At 37.7% G+C, this 22,971-nt stretch overlaps 1 protein-coding gene and 1 pseudogene across 1 annotated transcript in view; both read right to left on the reverse strand.

Moving 5' to 3' along the window:
* LOC135363821 (rRNA-processing protein FCF1 homolog) overlaps nt 1-21,939 on the reverse strand; it is a 38,707-nt pseudogene extending 16,768 nt beyond the window's left edge.
* GPC6 (glypican 6) overlaps nt 1-22,971 on the reverse strand; it is a 1,081,278-nt gene that overhangs the window by 1,010,262 nt on the left and 48,045 nt on the right. The window lies entirely within an intron of this gene.

Consider the following 22,971-nt stretch of genomic DNA (forward strand, 5'->3'; position numbering starts at 1 on the left):
TAAATAATCTTTTTTAAAAAAACTCAAAATAGGAAGTAAGAGGTGTGTATATACGATTCACAGTGCCAAAGGAAACAGACATGGAAATAAGACCTTCAGCCACACATCACATAAGCAGGGATGTGAGCATACCCTGTCCCTGGGATCTATTGACACTTAGAAACAAATAAGGAGGATATATGCTGAAAAATGAAAAGTGTAAAAAAACAAAACAAAACAAAAAAAAACAAAACTACTTCAACAAAAGAAAAGAACTGAAGCCTACCAGAGGTTAAAAGTGACTGTTTTCAAGAAACTCTGTAACTGGAGAAGGAAAAAAAGAAAGTTATTTGGTTTGATAATGCTTTCGGAAGTACTGCCAATTTCATATAAGACAGATGTGAAATGATGATACAATTAGGGTGCTTAGGTATCTTCTTCAAAGCCAAAGTAACTTTCTGAATGAATTATTTATAACTCACATACTATTGGCAAGTATTCCACATAACTTTCTTCCAGCCTTCTCTTAAAGGGTACCCATTTTCTCCTTGTCTTCTCTTTTTCACTCCTGAATCTCAGAGGCTAAAAATCACTCTTCTATCTGCCCACCCCAAAGACCTTCCTGCCCGGAGAACCTGGAACCTTCGACAGTTTACAGACATCCAGCTGAGAATTTTGTAAGGGCACAGTCTCAGACTGTTCCTGAACCAGGAGTTTGTATCCAGTTTGGATTCTGTCACAATCCTATCACCACCTTGTTAACAATCCCGGTTAGAGTATAGTCCAGACACCTGGCACAACGGATTCTGTCACAATCCTATCACCACCTTGTTAACAATCCGGGTTAGAGTACAGGCCAGACACCTGGCACAACACATGAGCTGGGAGCTACATCTCCCTCTATTCATGTCATTATTTGTTTACAAGGGGACTATCTCTACAGGCTGCTAGGATGTTCCAGGCATAACAAAACTAACCGTAAAGATTTGAGGGGAGTATAACTTAGCCATTCATTGCAACAGACTTTGTCGGCCTTTGCTGTTGTCAATCGCAATATCTGCCAACATTATTACTGTATGACCAGAACAAATAAATAAACAAGTGGTGTTGTCTTTGCTTGCGATAATGGAAGTAGGATGTCCCGTGTCTGGGCAGGAATAGCCTCACTCTATGATTGGGATGAGCAGGGCCCTCAAAGCATTTGGAGAAGAATTAGGAGAAGAAAATGGATGCTAGCTGTATTAAAGTATCTAAAGAATCATCACATGAAAACAAATCTTGGTTTCTTCTGCATGTCTCCACAGGGAAAATGTCAAATACATAGGTAGAAGAGGCAGCCGGCCATATCTCATTCCCTGCAAAAGAATTACCTGAAATGCAGAACTTTCCAGAGCTAGAAAGGGTGTCAGAATTTCCTCCACATGTGGCGCTGCCCTTTTTTGCTGGATGTCGGAGGCCTGGGTTTAAGGGCCACGGTTAAGGCAACAACTGGATTCCTAAGGCAGGGATGATTCAGTAACGCTTAAGTCTCTGAGACTCAAGCCCTTTTTATATCAGAAATGAAATTCACAGACAATAGAACCCATCTCACGTATATATTTTTCTTAATCAGTAAAATGTACTAACTATAATATAGAAGGACCTTTCAACTTTTAAAAATTGTAATAAAATAATAGTAGTTCAATATGTAAATGCTTCGACCAGACTTCACAAGAAGGCCATGAAAATAATGAGAGGACAGGGCGCGTGGGTGGCTCAGTTGGTTAAGCGACTGCCTTCGGCTCAGGTCATGATCCCGGACTCCTGGGATCGAGTCCCACATCGGGCTCCCAGCTCAGTGGGGAGCCTGCTTCTCCCTCTGACCCTCTCCCCTCTCATGCTGTTTCTCTCTCTCAAATAAATAAATAAAATCTTTTAAAAAAAAATAAATAAATAATGAGAGGACAGACACAACGTGTTTTATCAGTTATTCAAGTACCAAAATCAGCTTAGCCATCAGTACCATGATTTGTTACAATAGTGAATAATGCCTGGTAAAATATGGAACACAACAAAGCATAGTCTTTTTTTCAATTTACATGATAGTGGCATTTCTGAAAAATTCACTGCATAATAACACAACAGGAATATATTTTTTTATAATGAATAATAGAGTTAGTTTCCAAACTCAGGAAATTATACACAGGTTTTTCATTTGCAGGAATGTCTTCAAGAACACATGAAAGGCTTGCAGAATAAGAGACAACTCTGTGCATTGCAGGGAGCCAAGCTGCTCCAGTCCCCAGTCACTACAAACCAGTGGCACCCACTCAACTACCGTGACACAAATATGACTCTGTCATGTTTCCAAAGTGCCCCTACAGGTAATCCTATTTTTGCTCACTGTGATGGTTAACTTTACCTATCACTTGACTAGGTAGGCTAAGGGATCCCCAGATAGCCAGTAACACATTGTTTCTGGGTGTGTCTGTAAGGATGTTTCTGGAGGGGATTAGCATTTCAATCAGTAGACTGAGTAAAGAGGCTTGCCCTCTTCCAACATAGGAGCACATCATCCAATTTGCTGAGAGCCCAAATAGAACAAAAAGGCAGAGGAAAGGCAACTTCCCCATTTCCCTTCTTGAGTTGAGACATCCATCTTCCCCTGCCTGTCCTCAGACATCAGAGCTCCCCACTCTCGGACCTTCAGACTCAGAGACTTAAAATCAGTTCTCAGACCCTTGGATTTGGACGAAATGGCACCACTGGGTCTCCAGCTTGCTGATGGCTGATTGTGGAACTTCTCAGTCTCCATAACCACATGAGCCAATTCCTATAATAAATCCATCTTCAGGGCATCAGGGTGGCTCAGTTGGTTAAGCGACTGCTTTCAGCTCAGGTCATGATCCTGGAGTCCCTCGAGTCCCACATCGGGCTCCCTGCTCAGTGGGGAGTCTGCTTCTCCCTCTGACCCTACACCCCCCCCATGCTCTCTCACTCTCTCTCTCAAATAAATAAGTAAAATCTTTAAAAAAATAAATCCATCTTCATATATATTTTTTTCTTCTTGTTTTCTGTTTGTCTGGAGAACTCTAATCCACCTGCCCCATTCATATGGACCTTCATCGGCAGATATCTCAATAATAAAGGAAAGTTCAAAACCCACAGAGTAGGGGAAGTAATGCAGAAAGGAGTAGGGAGAAGATGAAGCCTGGAGGAGCTCCTGGACTGGAAGAACAATTGGCTGCAGTGTTTCTTGTACGGTTCTGCAGCTGCACCTCTCTCCCAAGCATTTAAGGACATAGCTGAGAAGAAGGAAGGTGTACTTTCGAGGTGGTCGCAGATGGTATCCAAGCAGAGGCCGAAGACTATTCACAAGGAAGACAGAAGTAGGGATTCGGACATCTCCGATTCCGTAACACTGTGCAAAATATTTATTCACGATGGCAACTGGTCAAGTCAGTCTTCCTAGGAGTCTAAGGTGGTATCGTCAACTTTCACAGCTAGTTCACAAACAAACAACCCTTCTCACAATGTACTCTATGGCTCCAATGACCATAACATTCTCCACCCAAACCAGGTCACTTTTGATACTGCAGCTGGATGTTTTTTAATAAATATGGTGCAACAAGTATAAATCAGGGCTGTCCCAGGGAAAGCTGGACCTGTGTTTACCATATCTACGTTGGAATTTATGTCTAAGTAAGAACCACCAAAGAACAGTAGTATTACTAAATAAATAAAATCCCCACATGACTGCCTAACCATTCAGGACTTTTTTCTTATGTATTTATTTTAAAAATTAAAAACCCCAAATTATGGCATCATGAAAATAATCATAGCTTACTACATTCCTGTATATTTCTCCCAAGTTATATATTTTCTGTATGACTATGTTTATACTAAAGTATATATATTTCAAATTGCCTATACCAATTATAGTTTAAAATATAAGTCATATTATTAAAGGATTCATTAATTTAGAAAAATACATATATAAATATATCATATTGCATACTATAATATATTATGTTAACAGAGTAGTTTCAAAGTGATTTGATATATGTAATCTTATTAAAATCAGTCCTCCAAAAAGGAAAACAAGCATGAAGGGGTATATTCATACCAACCAAAAAAATAGCAATATCATGAATTACCCTTATGTTTATATTTCAAATCTAATGGTGAAATGGCTGTTCTTAAGGTCATTCTTTATGGAAAACAGAGATATTTACATATTAAAATTCTGGCTCTATGATTTTTAAAAAGTCACAATTTATAACATTCAGACCCTTTAAAAGTTTTTTCAAAAAGCACAGTGTTTACGTTGTAAATAAGAATTACTTGTATATAATTTGTCTATAAACTGCATAGTCTTCTGAAAAGAAATTAAGACCTCTTTGAAAGGAGGAAAATACCTGAATCCATCCATTGTGCCAGTATCATACTTTGCTCACAATAGTACCTAATTAATAAAAGCTCATTAAATCAAACACCAGATGAATGAATGAATGAACCAGCAATCTCTCACGGCAGAGTGTTTAGAAAGATAACTGCTCGGTGATTATCAGTATTCCCAATGGAAATGCTTCTAGAACAGAGTATTGCAATTCACCTTCCTTATATTTCTTAGCCACATATCATAAAGAAACATTCAGATTATAAATTAATTAAGATTATAAGTGGAGTCAAGTCTTATTTATCTGCACCAAAGTTTCAGAAATTGAATTATACATAGCTATAGATTTATTTATTTAAATTTGGTTCAATAACTTCTACCAACATCAGAGGATTTACAATGAGCAATTACTTCTCAGTCACTGTGGATACAAGGTGTAATTTTCGCCCTCAAGCAACTTTTTTGCCTAACAATAACATTTCTCAGTTAAAATGAGTATTATTATAAAATTTTTCTTACCCAAGCCTCATGACTCTTAATAACTGATCAGAAGGAAAGTTTGGTTTATATCATTTGTATAGCGATTTTTAAAACCATGCTCAATAATACACACAAACCCATTCTGGGTCCACGTGATGCAGCTGAGACAGAGAGAGCCCTTCACACTTCACCTGTGTCTCTTTTCTTGCGCAGGTATAAATGATTTATAATTAGCAAATTTATTATAATGACAATTTTTAAAGTACTCTAAATATTTTAACTTCTCCACTTGCACTTTAAATAACCATTGATTGAACTTCCTATGTGGTTAAGATTACTAAGCAAAGATAAATTTCATCCCACTTCCTATTTGATTCATCATAAAGTCTGAATTAGTTGAAGACCCAGATTATAATATATTAATGTATAACTGTGAGATAACAATGAGAATACATGACCACTTTTGGCAGGCAAGATTTAAGTTGATTAGGCAAACATATGGCTATATTTCTACCCATACCATGAGTTACATTTCTACTACTGTCATAGATATATCTTGTTAAAAATATGTATCTGTCAAATCTTTCTTTTCCTGCAATTCAGAAGGAATAGTTAGGTTAAGTACAAGCAAAATTCTACAACTGGTTACCAAGGGAAGCTAGGTAAGTCTTTCACTGGCAATATTTTAAGACAGAAATAAAAAATAAAAATTCAAAATGATTTATTGAGCTTCTAAGCATCACTGAACTTCTAAGCTTCATTTATTGCTCTTCTAAGCACCATTATAAGCACTGGGGATACAAAGACAGGACATGCCCCCTGCCCTACTGGAACTTAAAGTTTGGTAGGGGACATACATATTTTAAAAAAGAAAAACAAATAGGTACTGTGCAATATATAATGAAAATCTAGTCCAATACAATCAGAAAGAACAGCTTCTCAAACTTATGGTATGTTTTTAATGTATAACTTCAAAAACGATGGATGGACTAAATGGCTTGATAAGATTCATTTTAATCCCATGGTTCACTGAATTTAGCTTGAATCTTAAGTAAATTAAATTCTTTTATAATATCAGATAGTTTCACACGACTCCCTAAGAGATAGTATTTATTTAAAGTGAAATCTTAGATTGATCAGTTATATGGAATACCTAACAACTTTATTTCTGATGGTAAGGTATTAAATCTGTTTACTTTTCCTCTTAAATTTAGACTTATACATTCCATCATCCTCTCAGAAATCTTTTCCAAGAAGACAGGTAATCAGATCCATCAAGCAGTTTAATAAAGATCTAACTCAACAATGAGGAAAACAAGTTGGTTCTATTTTAATTATATGTTGGCTAATAAATAGAATTCTCTCACTCGTAACTATCAGAAATTGCTAAGAAAATGTCTAGGAAATAAAATAGCAAAACCTTTGAAAACTTAAACTTTTTTCCTCAGTCTTCATCACATGCTGAACTCATGACCATTAGGATCCACATTTTAACTTTCTCCCATAAAATAACTATTTTGTTTGATATTTCTGGCTCTGTACTCTTTAACAAAAGACATTCAATAAGTATATATCGAAATGTGACTGTCTGATACTCAACTACATTATTCCTTTAAGTTATGTACTATGCACAGCATATTCTGAACCCCATTTGTTAATATTGTAAACATAGCTTGAACTGAATATAACAACCCTCCATTCATTTACATAGGAAAAAAGCACATTTATGGCTACCTTAATCTTTTGGTAATCTGTAGTTTCTGCTCTTTGGTTTTAATAGTTTACTTTCCAATATAGTTCCGTGCATATGGGATACAGAAAGTTGATTGCTTGATAAGCACATTTAGAAAAATATGAGAAAAAATAAAAACAAATCTGGAAAGTAGATTGCTTGATAAAGTCATTTAGGAAATATGAGAAAACTAAAATCAAATCTGGAGCACTTTTCTATATGAAATGCGATCTGAAAAGTTTAGAAGAATAGAGTTGTTAAGTCATCCATAACACATCTGTGGGTTCTAACGTAAGACTACGTGACTAGAACAAGAGAAAAGACATATGTAAAAAGGAATAGTCATTTAGGATGAGATAACATTCAAGAAATAAGAAGAGGTGTAATGCTCTCTATCTTCAATTGTGTCTCTGTGGCTCTTTCAAGGGTGGGGGTGGCATGGCTTTGGACATCACAAAGAGAGGGTTTCAGCTCCCTCACTTGTTGTCACTTTGAAAAAATCATGTTAACTTTTCAAATAACAGAATAATAATGCCTACCTCACAAGATAGTTAGGAAGGTTAAGTTAAATGATATACTATTGATGAGTTCACTGACCTATAACGTATACGGTAAGGATTTTATTTTCTGCTCCTTCATCTAAAAGTTTAGGGAGGTGATTAATGCTATAGTCACCCACAGGTTTGCAAACGAAGACTCACTTTGCAGAGGAGGGGCTTTAAGCCCAGAAGGAATAAAGGACTACTTGGCAGAGCATCACAGTTGGCTGGAGAGAGTGCCAGTTTCTTATCCAGACTGTCCTAACAATAACCATGAGTTGTCGTCCCCAAACAACTGCAAGCTGAGATCCCCATCAGATGCTGGCTTGGAGGCCTTATGTGTCTTTGGTCTCAACCCAGGCTACTCATCAAGATCACCAGAAAAGTTTGATCAAAAATACTGATGCCTAGACCCATGCCAGAGACTCAGATTTAATTGGCCTAGGGTGAAGTCAGATACAGTTTTGTGTTTTGTTTTGTTTTCGTTTTTTGCTTTGTACTTGCTGGCTGGTTGTTTTAAGGTACCCCAGGTGTTTCTCATGGACGGCCACTGTTACGAATGGCTGCTGTAACTGGAATGTAAGTAATCTGAATCCTGTGCCCATCACCTACTCCAACCCCATGATCTCAAACGGGGAGTGGAAACCTAATTCTTTTGCGGGTTTCAAGGACCCAAAGATCAGGAATGGAGGCTGAAGGGTAGAATGAAGGGGGGAGGTGAGAAGTTCTCAGCCTCTACAAACATAAGTTGCCAAAACAGTGAGGGCAGAGCCTCTCTGAAGTGACAAGAACTCCTTCCTTGACAAAACAGGTCTAGTTTGAGTGCTCTTCTAGATTATACCTTGTCTTTGGCTTGCTGAGCCCAATTTAATAAGAATCACCTACCCATCCTTGATATCTAATCAAGTTCCTCTTAGTAATTTTCCATTCGCTGACCCCCTCACTCTGCCCATTGGCTCTAAATCACCATCTCTCTTTGCCATATATGGAGTTGAGCTCAGTTCTATAATTAAGTTTCTCTCCCCTACTGCAGTAGCTGTAATAAAATCTGCCTTGCTGTTTTAACAAGTGCCATAATAATTTCCCTTTAACAGTTGTTATATTCTCCAAAACATGGCCATAACTATAGGGAACTCAAATGTTTGGAGAAGTTTAAATATGGAGCCAGGACTTCTCAAATCAGAGAGGGAAGAGAGAAAAGAGGCAAAGCCAGTCACATAGGGAAGATTCTAGAGAGATTTTCTAGAAGATATGACAGTAGGGCCCTGTGAAAGCCAGGAAGAATACCTACAGATGAGGCTATCACCTGCCATCTACCAACGGGCAAGCCAGCAGGAATTATTTGAAAACCTTCCACAGGTTGCCATGACTATACCGCACAGGTCCATAACCCTTGGTCACATCCAAGATGTAAGCCCTATGATGGCATTTTTCTGCTGGCAGAGCTTCGTCTCCTCTGAACAAGTCCCAATAAACACCTTCCCTTTCATCGTGCAGTTTAGAATCCCTTTCAATGGTATTAAATCATCTCACCTACATTTTCAAGTCCCTTTTTTTTATGTAAAATCTGTCTTTTACCTTAATCGAAAATCTTACAGACACTGCCCCTAATGCCTGCTCAAATGTTCTTCTCTCACCTAAGATAAGAATTAGGGTTAGCATCCTCCCAACTCTGCACTGCTAATTCCACTATTATATTATCTAAGAATTTCTAAAATAGTATGAAGTTTACCCATTCCATTTAAGAACTCTTTCCTCCTCCCTGTTGTGTATCATCTACTAACCTCAGGGTCACCCTGATTCCTTGAAAACTTAATCCATACTCTTCATCAACCCAAGTACTGTCATCACCTGGGCTTTATGCTGAAAGCTATTAGCATGGGTTGGGTATTTATGTTTGATATGCTCAAAAACTCATGAGAATTTATGTTTATAGATATCACTATTAATAATAATAATAATATACACTTACTGTGCCCACTACTGTCCTAAATACTTTGTCTGTATTAACTTATGTAATTTTGCCAACAATCACATGAGATAGGTATTATTTAAAAAAACCAAGGTTCAAGCAGAACTGAATAAGTTATCCAAGTTCACAAGCTCGCAAACAGAATAATCAGATTTTGACCCAAAATCTATGTGCTGCCAAAGCCTGGGTTTTCCCACTACGGCATTCTGCCTTTCCTTCACCAAATTGTACGTCCTGACTACACTGGGAGGAATAGCATCTGGCTGGCACAAAAAAATACCTGTCTTTAACTTCTGCTATAGGCATTCAATTCACAGAGTAGATTTTAATGGCAGACAAGTTCACCTCCAGAAATTCCATTCAATCAGGGGGATTACCTTGTTTAATAAAGACCTTTCTAATCCTATGAGAGACATATGACTCTTCTCTGACATTCAACCGCACAACAGTCAAGTTATTCTTTTGTCAACTTACACAAATAATGTCAACATTTCACTATCTAAATTACTTCAATGTATACTCAGTGAATACAAAATGCTATTCTTAAAGAACACTCCAAAGATTGAGAAACATCTTTGAATCCATATGGAAGTCCGTTGGGGAAGGAAAATAGGGCCAAAGGGTAGCAAGATCACTTGAATAGTATTCTAGAAATAGATGGACCATATGCTTTTTCATCATTTACCAGTACAAATTAAAGATTTTTACAATCAAAAAGACTGAAGTAAATTAATATACATTATCTCAGGCAGGAAACATACCAGATCCCACACATTTCAGAATGTAATTTTTAAAATAGTAACATCCCATTAGCTAGAAAAGAAAGTGTTCCCACAGCATTCCCACATCCCATTCCCATTTATAAACAGGCCTTCATAACACTTTGCTTAACACTTTCTATATTCACAGACAGAGGAAAATCTACAGTGACCTAATTTTGATCTCCTTTTCAGAAGTTTGAATAAATTACATTTTATTTTTATATGACTAAACTAAGTTCATAAGAGGAAGTTTTGCAGGATTGTTGAAATTGCTAATATAATCTTATTCCTTACCCTAGAAATATGTGGTCACTTTGCTAAATGAACAGTCTATCAGGGCTAATATTAACGTGATGCTCTAGGAAAGTCTGCCATTTATAGACACCACAGAAGTCCTAGTGAGTACTGGATCTGGCCAAAGGAACCATACCACTGGCCAACAAAGGATATCCACTGGCCCAAATGTGTCTCAGAATCTTTCTCTCCCTAAGGCTGCATTTGTGCTAGGAAGGAGAAACTGTAATTATAACATTCCCCCAGTTATCTATAAGCTATAAAGAGGCACCTGACCCCTGAAGCTGATAGGAACAATTTAAATGAGTCAATGTTCAAACACCTGCCAGTGTAAAGTGGACACATCTTATTCAAAGCTATGAAAGAAAACAATATCTTCCCTTCCATATTTCCTCTTGCCCTTCCTCACCCCTCACCAATCCAAGGTGCACAAATTAGTATCAACAAGGATCAGCATAGCAAATGCATGATGAAGAGAGTAACTCTAGCAACCATGAAGAGTAACTTACATGGTGTCCCCGCTCCAGAATTCTTTCTCCTAGCCTCTGTTAGTCAAGCATATATATCAGTCATTTTAAACTAAGCTTTCTCTGTGAAACCTCCTCAAGATCCCTTCATGAAGTATCATTAGTACATTTCCATGTGTCACTATTTTGGGGCATAAATAGTCTAATTATGTGTTTGCATAAAGCACCAAGTTTCAGACTCTGGAAACTTTGAAATCAGAGATCCTCAGCTTTGCATTCCCTCTACCAAAGACAGTAACAGTAAGCTACCAGGCTCCCAATAACATCTGCTGAGTGAATAAATGAATGACATAGTAAAGCTGAGGTTAAGGTAATGTCTGCCAATTGAACAGGATTAGTCTTCATATGGGAACCAGAATAAGCAGGTAAAGGTTCAATTAGATATAAATTTAGAGATAAGAATTGGTCTCTATATTCTCTCCTCTACTGCCCTCACTCCTATTTTTATACTTCCATTCAGACAAAGAACTTGCTGAATTTACAAAGAATAGAAGAGGACTAAATAAATATCAATACTTATTTTCAGTAATACAGTGCTAAGACCCAGAATCTCAATGCATTGCTAAAATACAAACACCCAAGGCTAGCCCTACCTGGCTTTGCACTCACCACATTTTCCTGGATGCGCCCCCGCTCTAGAGCCATGCATCATAGTGATCTGGCTCCCTGTTGTCACTCATGCTATGTAAATGGTGACCTTGGTGTGTATTTGGAGATAGAATCCCTCTCCACTCTGCAGACTCACTACCTTATTTCACTGGGAGTGACGGTTTGCCCAGTTGCTGCTATGCTGCAGCTTGGTGTAACTATTGGCGTTAATTAGTTTATGCAAATCAGCTAGATACCATCCCTGATTAATGTCTTCACTGCTTTATTAATTTTGAATGCTTTCAGAGGCTATTGGACATGTATGATGCAATATCTGCTTAGAGAATAACTACTCATATGATTAATTTAGACCCTGAAAAACAGTATTTGATCTCTTTCTCGTTGATACTACTAATCACACAGAATTTATAACTTTAAAAAAAGTAATTGCACCAGAAATAAAAGTAAGTTTTCCAAATCTTCTACAAATGACATTGGCATATCGTACCCTTAAATAGCTGCATGGATTTGTGATCTAAAATTAATAGCAGAGAAAGGCTAATGAGTGCCCATTCTGTGCCAGGCTCTGGGCTTACATGCTTTCACAATCTTAACAGAATAATCAAGCCAGGCAGATGGGAGTGGCAGTTCCAGGATTCTAACCTTGACCTTAGGCACCAGAGGCCAATTCTTAACCACGATGACATGTGGACCCAAAGAGCTCACACATTCAACAAAATTCACATAGAACTCATGGAAGTCATTTTTGTGATCACTGTCCCTTCCAAATGTTCATGTTTTCTGACTTTATTTCTATTAGTTCCTCCACTGAGCACTAAGCTTCCATGAGGGCTGAATTTGTATCACACATTGCTCTGCATTACCCGCAAACATAAAAAACAGTAGCTTGTACTGAAACGGGTTTTATTGATTCAATTTTATGGTTAAAATTATTTTTCATCATTCTGTTAAAAGTCACGATCATTTAATTCTCCTCCTCAGATATTTTTCTAAGTGGTAAATACTCAAAGACACTTCCGGTATAAGAGGGAAGTGTTCATGACTAGGGAACCCCTGAGTTTTACGGAGAGGGGTAGAAGCAAGATGTTGAAGGGAATGAATGATCTTATGAGATCATTTATTCAATAAATATTTACTCAGTTCCAGACGCAGTAATCGAAATGGTTGGATGCAATATCTCCCACCGCAAGTGCAACAATCTGATAGATGAAATGATAGAAGTGTAAAAATCACTCTAATATGAGGCATCATATAACTAATTCCCATTAACAAAAAAACAAACCTACAAGAAAAGAGTGATTTTGATTATATAAGCTTAGAAGAATCAGAGGAAGTTACTGACAGATGCCTCATCTAGACTCCCAGAGACAGAGAAAGTCTGTGCCGGGCAATAGGAAACTGATCATAAAAAGGAAACAAATGGGGCGCCTGGGTGGCTCAGTCATTAAGCGTCTGCCTTCAGCTCAGGTCATGATCCCGGGGTCCTGGGATCGAGCCCCACATCGGGCTCCCTGCTTGGCGGGGAGTCTTCTTCTCCCTCTCCCACTCCCCCTGTTTGTGTTCCCTCTCTCTTTGTCAAATAAATAAATAAAATCTTTAAAATAATAAAAATAAATAAAAAGGAAAAAAACCTGGAACACTAGACACGTGCCTGAGAGAGGGCCAAGGAGTCCTTCAGCACATGCACAGATCTAGGAGAAACAACTGGGAAGGTCACCTGAAGCTCAATCTGGAAATCCCTGAATGCTAGGCCAAGGGATTGGGTTCTTACTGGAATTTATTACTTAAAATATTTATAATAACTGGGCATATGCGAGGTCTGGGGGATGGAGAAGGGTTGTCACTGCTGATGTTTGTTTCTCGAAAGTTCTTTTACCTGAATATGAGATCATTCTGTATGCAGATCTGTCCTTTCTGATGAGTGTCCATGTCAGCATTATTGGGAAGAGACTTTGATTTTTGGTCTGGCAATCTTACTATCTATCGAGATGTGTTCCTGCTGGAAAATCACTTTACCTCCTTCTCTCATCTCCAAATGCTTTATTTTTTTAGAAGGACGGTTAGGTCAGGTGCCTCCAGCATTTAATACTCCATATTTTGTCAAGCCAAAAGTGGTGGCAGCCATATTATTGTAAGACACAGAGACAGCCCTTGGCAAGACCCAGCTCAACTATCACCACCTCATGAAGGCTCCGTCCACCAACCTCCTTAAGTTTCATACCATTACTTCATTTATACAATTCATTTCAGTGATAGAATCCCTACTTGCAAGTTGTGACCTATCTAAAGAGAAGATCATACAAACTAAATTATAACTTAATAGGTAAAGATAAAGTGCTATGACAACAAACAATTGGTGCAACCAAATCCATATTTTGTGGTAGGATAAGGAATTCCTGGAGGAAGTGGCATTTTAGTGGAGGTCAAGGAAGTAGGACAGGGGAAATCATTTTACTTAGGATCATTTAGCTGTAAAGAACAGTCACACTGAAGTAATTTTAAGATAGTGAGGTGAAGCAAGGATACACATATCAAGGAACCCAAAAATAAAGAAACAAACAAACACAGTAACTCAACCTTAAAGTAAATGGCACAATGAAGTTATGTCACAAGAACCTCACACTCTGACACACATGTGACTCAGCTTCTGTTCGAATGTCTCCAAGTGTTTCTCTTCACTGACAGCTAGATTTTTGACCCTCTATTCTGCCTATCTTTTGTCTACCTCACAGCTTCTCCTTCATGTTTGTACCTCCTTGTAACCTTGCCTTGCCAGGACTTGTGAAGGATCCAACTCTACCTCATATATGGTAACTGAGGTATTCGTTTGGTCTCAATGCACCCTAAGTCATGGTTCTCTCAGAACAGAATTTCTCAGTTAAAAGTTTTAAGATATAAGGAATCTGATTGGCCCAGGTCATCTTTTCATGCCTATGTACTGGCTCCTCATGGTTCAAATGTCACACTTTGTCCAATTAGTTGTTTCTGGAGATAGAGGAGAAGGAGTCGGGGCTATGAAAAGCAGAGCTGTGCCACCCACTTCAGTGGGGACTGTGGAAAAGGCAGTCCCTTAAGAGATGTGTAGATATGGAAGCCTCTTGTCATGTCCAAACTGTAGAGTCCCAAGCAGAAAGAGACCATGTATAATGAACAGAGGGGAGAAAGAGAAAGGCATTAGTGAGAAACTATAAGTTCAATACAGTCAAGGCATAGCTCATGACAAGAGTTCACAGGCAACTACATAGGACACTGTATTAACAGAAGATAAATTAAGGCTGGAAGACTCTTTATAAGCCTGCTGCCACAATCCAAGGGGCAGAAGGTGAAGACTTCAATAAAGACAGTGACCATAGTACTAGAAGCTAAACAATGGGTTTCACAGGAAACGGAGAGGTAGTATTTACTAGTCTACCTCATCAATTATGTGTAGAAAATGAGGGAGAAGTCAAATAGGATTCCCAACTTTCTAATTTAGACAACTCGGTCAAAGGCAGTGCAATTAACTAAAATAGAAAAGGAACTAGAAGCCATTTATTACCGGGGGTGTCAGGGGCTTTGCAGGGAAACAAGTAGAGAGAAAATGGAGAATAATGAGTTCTCAGGCTATGGTTACAGTGATTAAGGTATATCCAAGCAGAATAGCCAGCAGGCAGTCAGATACAGAAGGCTAGAGCATCGAGAGGGGTCTGAGCCAAAAATGGAGACTTGGTGACTATCCATAATTACATGAGAGGAGAGCTCCTGGAGAGCGTGAGAGAAGACAAAATGCAGAACCCTGACAGGAGGCTTTCACATCTCTGTCTCAACTCCCCATGAGACTCGAGGCTACCTGAGGGCGGGCATGTTTCCCTGCACTCACGTGCCAGGTGCCAAGCACAGAATGTGGTGGAATATGAGAAGGAAATGCACAAGCTACCTTACACACACCAAATCAACTTCTTCCTGAGGGGGATGGAGGGTTTACTTCTAGTAGGGGGTAGTTCAGAAAGGAGTCATAGAGAATTTGGAGTCATTATAAAATAATAATACAAAATAATGATTGATTCCACCCAAGAGTTTCATGTGCCACATAACCAAATACCTGAGTATGTATTTGGAATAAAAATTTATTTTCTTCTTCACTTATCGAACGCCTGGGTAAATGACACAAATGTACACATCTGTCGAAGTTCATCAAACCATTTATATGATATCCATGAATTTTGCTATAGATAAAATGAACCTCAAAAAAAATAGCTGTGGGAAATGTGACTGGTTAAAACAGTTCTTTACTTCTTTTTTTATTTTCCCAGAAAATACCCATTTATTGAGCACACACTTAGATCCTTAATTAGGTGCTCAGAATACATAAAACATGAGTATGACAAAAGTTCTTACTCTCAAGGAACTCATGGTTTAGGGTTAAGCCAGACATAAAACAGATCATTACAGTGGATGATAATTGAAGTAAGAATAGAGTGTCAAGGGTCAAACGAGACTGTACAGAAAGGTTACAATCTTTTTTGTCTCCTCTGTGCTCCTAGGTCAGATGTCCAGGGGGAAATGAAGCTGAAAACCTCACTTCCTAAACCATGAATGAATACGTTACCAGAACTATGTGTACTAATCACATATGTAACTCATTAGAAGAGACACAGACAAAAAAGGAAAGCAAATGCAGAGTAATAAAAGTGTGCTGTTGAGTGTACTTCATTCTGGTTTAATCAGTAATACAGCCCCCCTGTTATATAAACCACTGTGTGCGAGATGCAGGGTGGTGGGTAGAATGAGGCTGGGAAGGTTAGCTACTTGAAAAATGAATACTAGAAAATGTTCACTACTCAATAATCTTACATCACTTTCAACAATACCAAGTTCAATTCTACTCAAACTCAGCAACTCAACTCACTTGAGGCCCGAACAACCTTTCAAAGAGTTACCGAACAACCCTTACAAATGTAGTGATGTTTCAACTTAACAGTTTTAACTCATAAAGATAGATATTAATTTCTGGAAAAAATCTCATATAGATTCTTTCTGGATTTTTATTTAACAGAACTGCCAAAGTTTTCCCAAATACTATAGCTAGTTATTTTTCAAAAGTTAGGTAAAAAGAGGTAACCTTTTATCGTTTCTTATTTCTAAGTGTTCTCTAAAACTGTAACACTACAGCTACTCAAAACAAGAACTTATACAGGGACTATAACTAGACACAGAGGCCAAGGACAAGGTGTCTTTAGCCAGCCATGTTAGTCAATGAAGCAATAAACCTTTATTATATTAACCCATCGTTTGCTAGAACAGCTTCTGGTGCATGGTAAGTTGTAGAAATTGATTCCTTAAAAAATTTAAATACTGTATATTTGAACACTGAATAAATATGAGTATAAAAATCATCTAGGCATTTTACTAGAGGGAAAGAGTCATGGTAAATACACATTTAAAGTAACTGTGCATTTTAATCATTTAGGGCAAATTAACTGCAAAAGGAGGGGAGGGATTCATTTCCATTACAGACACATCAAGACACTCTGTATAAATTACTTATGATTTATTCCATATATATTTATTCTGCTTGACATAAGGATAGACACAGGCAACACCTATCATGTCTTCAAAATACATTCTTTGAATATTTATGAGCATATTTATGAGAATATCATATTATTGTAAAAATACCATTGTTGAGGTTGTTTTACATACTAAGAGATATTACTGAGCTACATCTTTTTATCTCTTTTAAAAACACTATTCCCGGGGCGCCTGGGTGGCTCAGTCGGTTAAGCATCCGACTTGATCTCAGCTCAGGTCTTGATCTTAGGGTTGTGAGGCCCACCATGGAGCCTACTTAAAAAAAAAAAAAAAGTGCTATTCCTTTTCTTAAAATGCTGGAATTCCCCTCAGCTCTCAAAACGAATATTCTTTGGATAAGACTTTCCACAGAAGATGAGTTGCCACTTTAGTAGGGCATCGAATCGTGCATCTTTATAGAAGTGTTCACATGAGTTAGAAGTTATACATCTGCTTGAAGGTATCACGTAATTTTCTGCATGTTAACAGTATGGGAATCTCAATTTTCATTCTCCTCACAAAACAAACAAACAACAACATTCTGAAACATAATAAAGCTTTTAGTTAGCTCTTGGCAACTTTGCGACAAAATGCTATCAATGGTGAAGTTGGTTTGTAGTTTCTCCATCACCGTTAAATATTCTCAATCATCATTGAAGGATTAGAATTCCAAAACTGAACTAATAAAATTATACTACAGTATTTAGTATTTGCAGCATTTTAACTTTTAAATTTTTGTAGTACAGGGAACATTTTTACAATTGTCTTTTATTTCCACTATCTACGCTTTGGGAACTAACATGTGTTGGGGAAGAGATAAACTGAAACAAATGATGTCTTTTACAAGATGAAATCTCCCCGGGTGGGAAATACCACCCCACATGATGTTGTTCCTCATCAGCATATGCTGAAGCGCTTGTTCATACTCATGTTAACTTGACTGGCCAGTTAGGGAAATTAGCTTATTCTTAATATTTATTGCTGTAGGGATTAATATTCCAAAGATGAAATGGCAGGGGGACAGACCTGATAAAATGCAAGTGTGATTTAAATGTTCAGCAGTGGGTAGTCTAATTTGCTGTTGCCTAATGATAAAGACTACTGGCTAGAGAAAAAAAGACACTTAAACTATAATAATAAAATAAAGAAACTGTTGTAAGTTTCCAAGAATCAGAAGTATATAGCAAAAGGGTTGAACTGTAGACTAAAAATTGTGAAGTGCCCAGTTTTGGCTTATCACATTTTGTTCAGAAACCCACTGAGTAAGAGTATATATGGCTCTAGGGCTAAAGTCAGACAAAACAGCCACAGTCTAATCATAATTAAATATAGAAAACAAGGCTGAGATCAAGAGACAAGAGCAGTCTTTAAGAACTGCCATATTGTGTCGCGAATACCACTGGCATTATGAATGCTTCAGGGCACAAACATCTTTAATGCAGAACAGCAGCAGATGAGGGGTGAACCCCAGCCTAGGTGTCAGAATGCCCAGGTCCTCCTCCATCCTCAGTCCTTCAGTGTGTCTGAGCTTCGGTATTCTCAGTTGTAAAGTGCACAGTAATACTTGTCACTTGGCTCATACTGCCAGCACTAAGTCACAAGTAACCTCCCAGGTCAGATTTCCAAAGCAGAGGTCTGGCAACCAAGAAATGGACGGGACAGAAATCACCAAACTCTTGACAGTAAGAGTTTTATAATCCTGTGTTCCAAGATGTTGACCTAACTGGCTTCAACCCATATTAACACAATACTATGTCAGCATTCATATCCGTCAGCATGTATCTAATTTTAAATAGCGATTCCCAGTTAATTTTCTCAATGGACAATGCTTTGATTGGTTTCTTTACCCAAGTGGTCAGCCACAATTAGTATTTTAGGTCACAAAATATATGCACAAAGAATCCTAAAATCACCACAGTGAGACATTAATTAGTCTCTGACCATAATACTGAGTACACTTTTTAAAATACAGATGACTTTTATGCAAGCTTTCACATATTTTCTTAAAGACATTTTATTTACCTAAGTAAGCTGATTCTTTATAGCTGAGTTATAAATCTAAGACCATATCCTGTATGGGGATAACGTTATGAGATCAGTGTGGTTCCCAGAAGTTTTATTTCTGTCAAAGGTTGGAACAAATGACTCACCAAAGTTATACAAATTTTCACAGCAGTGGGTAGTCTGTCTATGCACAGAAATCTGGTGTGAAATGCATTTAGTCAGACTGGGTGATGATACTTCCAGTGATGGGCAGGGGAAGAAGGTTCCACTAATCTGTGATGCTTTGGAAATCAGACACATCAAAGATCATTATTCCTATACAATTTCCCGAGTAACTACAGAGATAATATCACTGAGATTTCAATCAAATTGTTTGATTACTAGAAAATGAACCAATTTACTCATTTTATTGTCTCCCTTTTTCCCCCCCTCACTGTTAAAAAGAAAAAGAGGAATGTATTGGTTAATGGTTGCATAGTGCATATTATGACTGAAACCCTGGAAAGATTGTGGAAATAGTTCTTAATGTATGTGCCCAGGGTACACAGTCATATCTCCATTCTCTTGTTCACTTGTGTTATTTTTATTTGATGCCAATCCAGCAGCCATCGCCTGCATTTTTGTTTTCACAGTTTAAAATAAGTCACATAGAAACTCTCCTTATTGGGGTGAGCATTTAAATGACTTGACAAATTTGCACCTGGACCTTATCAAGTCAGCAAATCATTCTGCATGATTACCAAGAGTCTCGTTACATTAACTTCCCTGCTTCATTTAGAGCCCAGACCAAACACTATGAAACAAAATAAGTAATCCCATGTACCAACTAAAGAATTTCTGCCATATTCAGTTTCTTGCTAAGTACATGTTCAAGGGATGATACTACTAATAGAAAATATCTCTTTATTTTGTGAGTCCAAGTGACAGAAAACAACATCTTCCAAATGAGGGGCTATTTTTTCCCATGAAATACCAGCCTTCCATAGCCAACAGGAGCGATGGATTCAGAAAACGTAAAAGAAACTTCAATATTTATTTTCAGACTGGGCTACTGCTCACCTTTTGATCCCGAAAGCAATGAAAGCTGTACACATAAACAAATCCTTTTATATAGGCTGGAATTCACATAAATTTGAAACGGCTCAAAAGTACCAAATAAAATCTGCCTGGACTCTATTTGTAGGATTTGATCATCTAAACTGAAAAGCTGAATTTTATCAACAGAGACTATATTCTTCCATACACATATATCTTTGTTTATAAGTGGATATAAAGATATGGATACAGCAATTCGGGGCATATCAATATGTACGTGCTACACATAGATTGCTCGGCACAGCATTTTTATTTTTAAAAAGGGGGGGATCATTGCTTTTCCCCAATAGTACTTTTTTTAATTAATTTAACTTTATTTTGGAACTTTTTTTTTCAGACCCAATAGTACTTTTAAATACATCTGTTTCACCCTTTGTTTGCCTTTCAGTGAACAGATTACTTTTAAGTAATCAGTTTAATGACATCATTCTTATATTTTCATAGTAGCTTTCAGTACTTTCTCATATTTTGAAACAGGGTTTGAGCCTCAGGGCAGGTATTACTGTCTGCATTTTACAACTGAGAATACCGAAGCTCAGACACACTGAAGGACTGAGGATGGAGGAGGACCCAAGCATTCCCACACCTAGGCTGGGGTTCACCCCTCATCTGCTGCTGTTCTGCATTAAAGATGTTTGTGCCCTGAAGCATTCATAATGCCAGTGGTATTCGCGACACAGGGGTTTCAACAGGATACTAATAAATCCAGTTAGCAAAGTCAATAAATAACATCACTATCTACGGAGATTATCACTCTTGACCTTGGTCTCTTCTTTGTTTCCCATTTTGGACCAAAACGAAGAATTCTAAATAGTCAAAAGGCCATGTTCAGGTTCTTACCTCACTGTCCTCATCATAACTCTTCTGGTGCTTATTCAATAAGTGAAGCTGGCCTGGGGTCACAGACAGCCTTACACAGGGTTATTGGAGGATTTACATCTGCTTATCAGATGGCTGAACCACTTTGTGGAAATCACCTGCAGCAACACCCACCGCCTTAGTGGGCTGAGTATTTAGTGCTGAGCCTCCATGCCTGCAAACAGCCCTACTGAAAACTGAAGATCAAGCACAGGTCATACAGACACTGTCAAATTTTCATATACATACTGATTAAAATTTACAAAGCATCTTTCTTCCATATAAAACAACTGTGTGATACCCACATGTTTTCATTAAGCAGTAGTTTTAAAGTAAATGCGATAATACAGTGTTAATACTGCCTAGCCCTTTTTAATTTTATAAAGCACCTTTTTAGGAAAATCAGAGAAACATTTCATGTTATCCACAAACTAAATGTCTCAAATGCTTTTAATAAAATCTACCTTAAAAAATGTTCTTTCATCATCTTCACAGTATCCCTAGATTAGAACCCCTGATTAACAAAACAAAAAAGAAAGTTTTTAAAGATTTAGAGGCAATGTTAATGTTAATTAAATCTCTTTTATCTGGATTGATTAGTGTAATTCATTATTCACTACTCTTCTGGACAGATGTGTTAAATTACAGTTGATACAGAACACTGCTGATACTTTATTTGATCACATTACTTCAGGCTTAAAAATATCCACACTTGAAATTACGAGAGAGCACACAGATTTCCAAAGTGTTTTTCCTGCTCGACATTTTTTGGTATGATCAAGCCCAAATGGTTGTGACTGTCTTATTTTGGATATGTTTCTGCTAATTATCCTTTGTAATTATTTCACTTTTAGGAATCCTACTTTGTAGTTTCAGAGTACTGCAATATGAAAACCTCAGAAACCAAACAGCTTACTCCGGATAATTTGCAGATACAGTTTATTAAGAGGGTATTTTTATAAATTTTACTTAAAATCAAAATTGATGAAGCTTATTGACAGTTTAATAAAATTCAATAAAATAAAGAGATTGCTTAAGAGCAAATCTTGATGGTGACATTCATTTGTCATCACAGATTGTTTTTCCTACAGGAATATTTGTGCAAAATTAAAATTATAAGAAAACTAAAGAAAACACAATTTCCTTAAAATTGAATTATTTTTCAGGAAGAAGAAACTTTTAAAGGATTACAAGTAGTCCTTTAAATGTGCCCTTTAATGAACTGTGCAAATGAACGGAACATATGGATATCATTTCCCTTGCAATACATGTGGGTAAAAGTTACAGGAAATATCATTAGCAAAATGTGTTGCAGACTTGATTATGCCTCCTAATATTTTAAAGATAGTTCGATGTGTTTTAGAAATGCAGCATGTGCCACATTCCTAATTATTACTCAATTCCACATCTCCTCTCCCATATCTTTGGAATATGTTGAAGTGATGATAACGTCCTTCAGGATGAAAAGAAGAGAGGCTCAGTAACAGATAAATCACAAGCGCTCTCCTCACACACTGGCTTTGTTCAAAATTAGCAAAAAGCTGGGAGACCTGCTGCCTGGCCACTTGGGGAGGGACAGACTCTCGGCTGGAGGCTTAGTGAGAGGGTCAGCCTCACCCCTGAACCGCTCTGCCTTTGCCTTCTCTGTCATTGGCTCACTTTGGGCCAAAATAGCCTTAAGGATTTCTTTTATGTTCTCATGACTTTTAATTATCTATACATTATTACAAAGTTATCACTTGATTTCTCCCTAGGCTCTTTTATAGTACATCACTAAACACTAGGAGCATCAGAAAGGAAGGAGGGAGGGAGAGGAGAAAGAGAGAGGGGTGGGAAGGAGGGAGGAAAGAGAAAACTGGCCTTCAGCGCCACTACCCAAGTGTTCAGAAGGCAGAGGAGGAAAACCTCCTTACACTATTCCCTCGGGGTGTAAGAATTCCTGATCTTATCCCATATTCCTTCCCTACAATGGAACAACAGTTGGACCACTATAATAAGCTGCAGAGAATGCCAAAAAAAATGTTTAATAGTATAAGAATTACCAAGACACACACTATATAGGGGATTTAAATCATGGATGGATACAGCGTTCTCCAATTTAGAAGGAAAAAAAATTATTTGCACGAGACGCCTCGAGCCATGAAGAGCCTCTGAAAACCAGGCCTTCGAGGTCTCAATACGCTCTGAGCTCTG

The sequence above is a fragment of the Mirounga angustirostris genome, unplaced genomic scaffold (genome assembly GCF_029215605.1).
Source record: "Mirounga angustirostris isolate CCGP_5_RB_7025 unplaced genomic scaffold, mMirAng1.0.hap1 SCAF_3, whole genome shotgun sequence".
NCBI lineage: Eukaryota > Metazoa > Chordata > Mammalia > Carnivora > Phocidae > Mirounga > Mirounga angustirostris.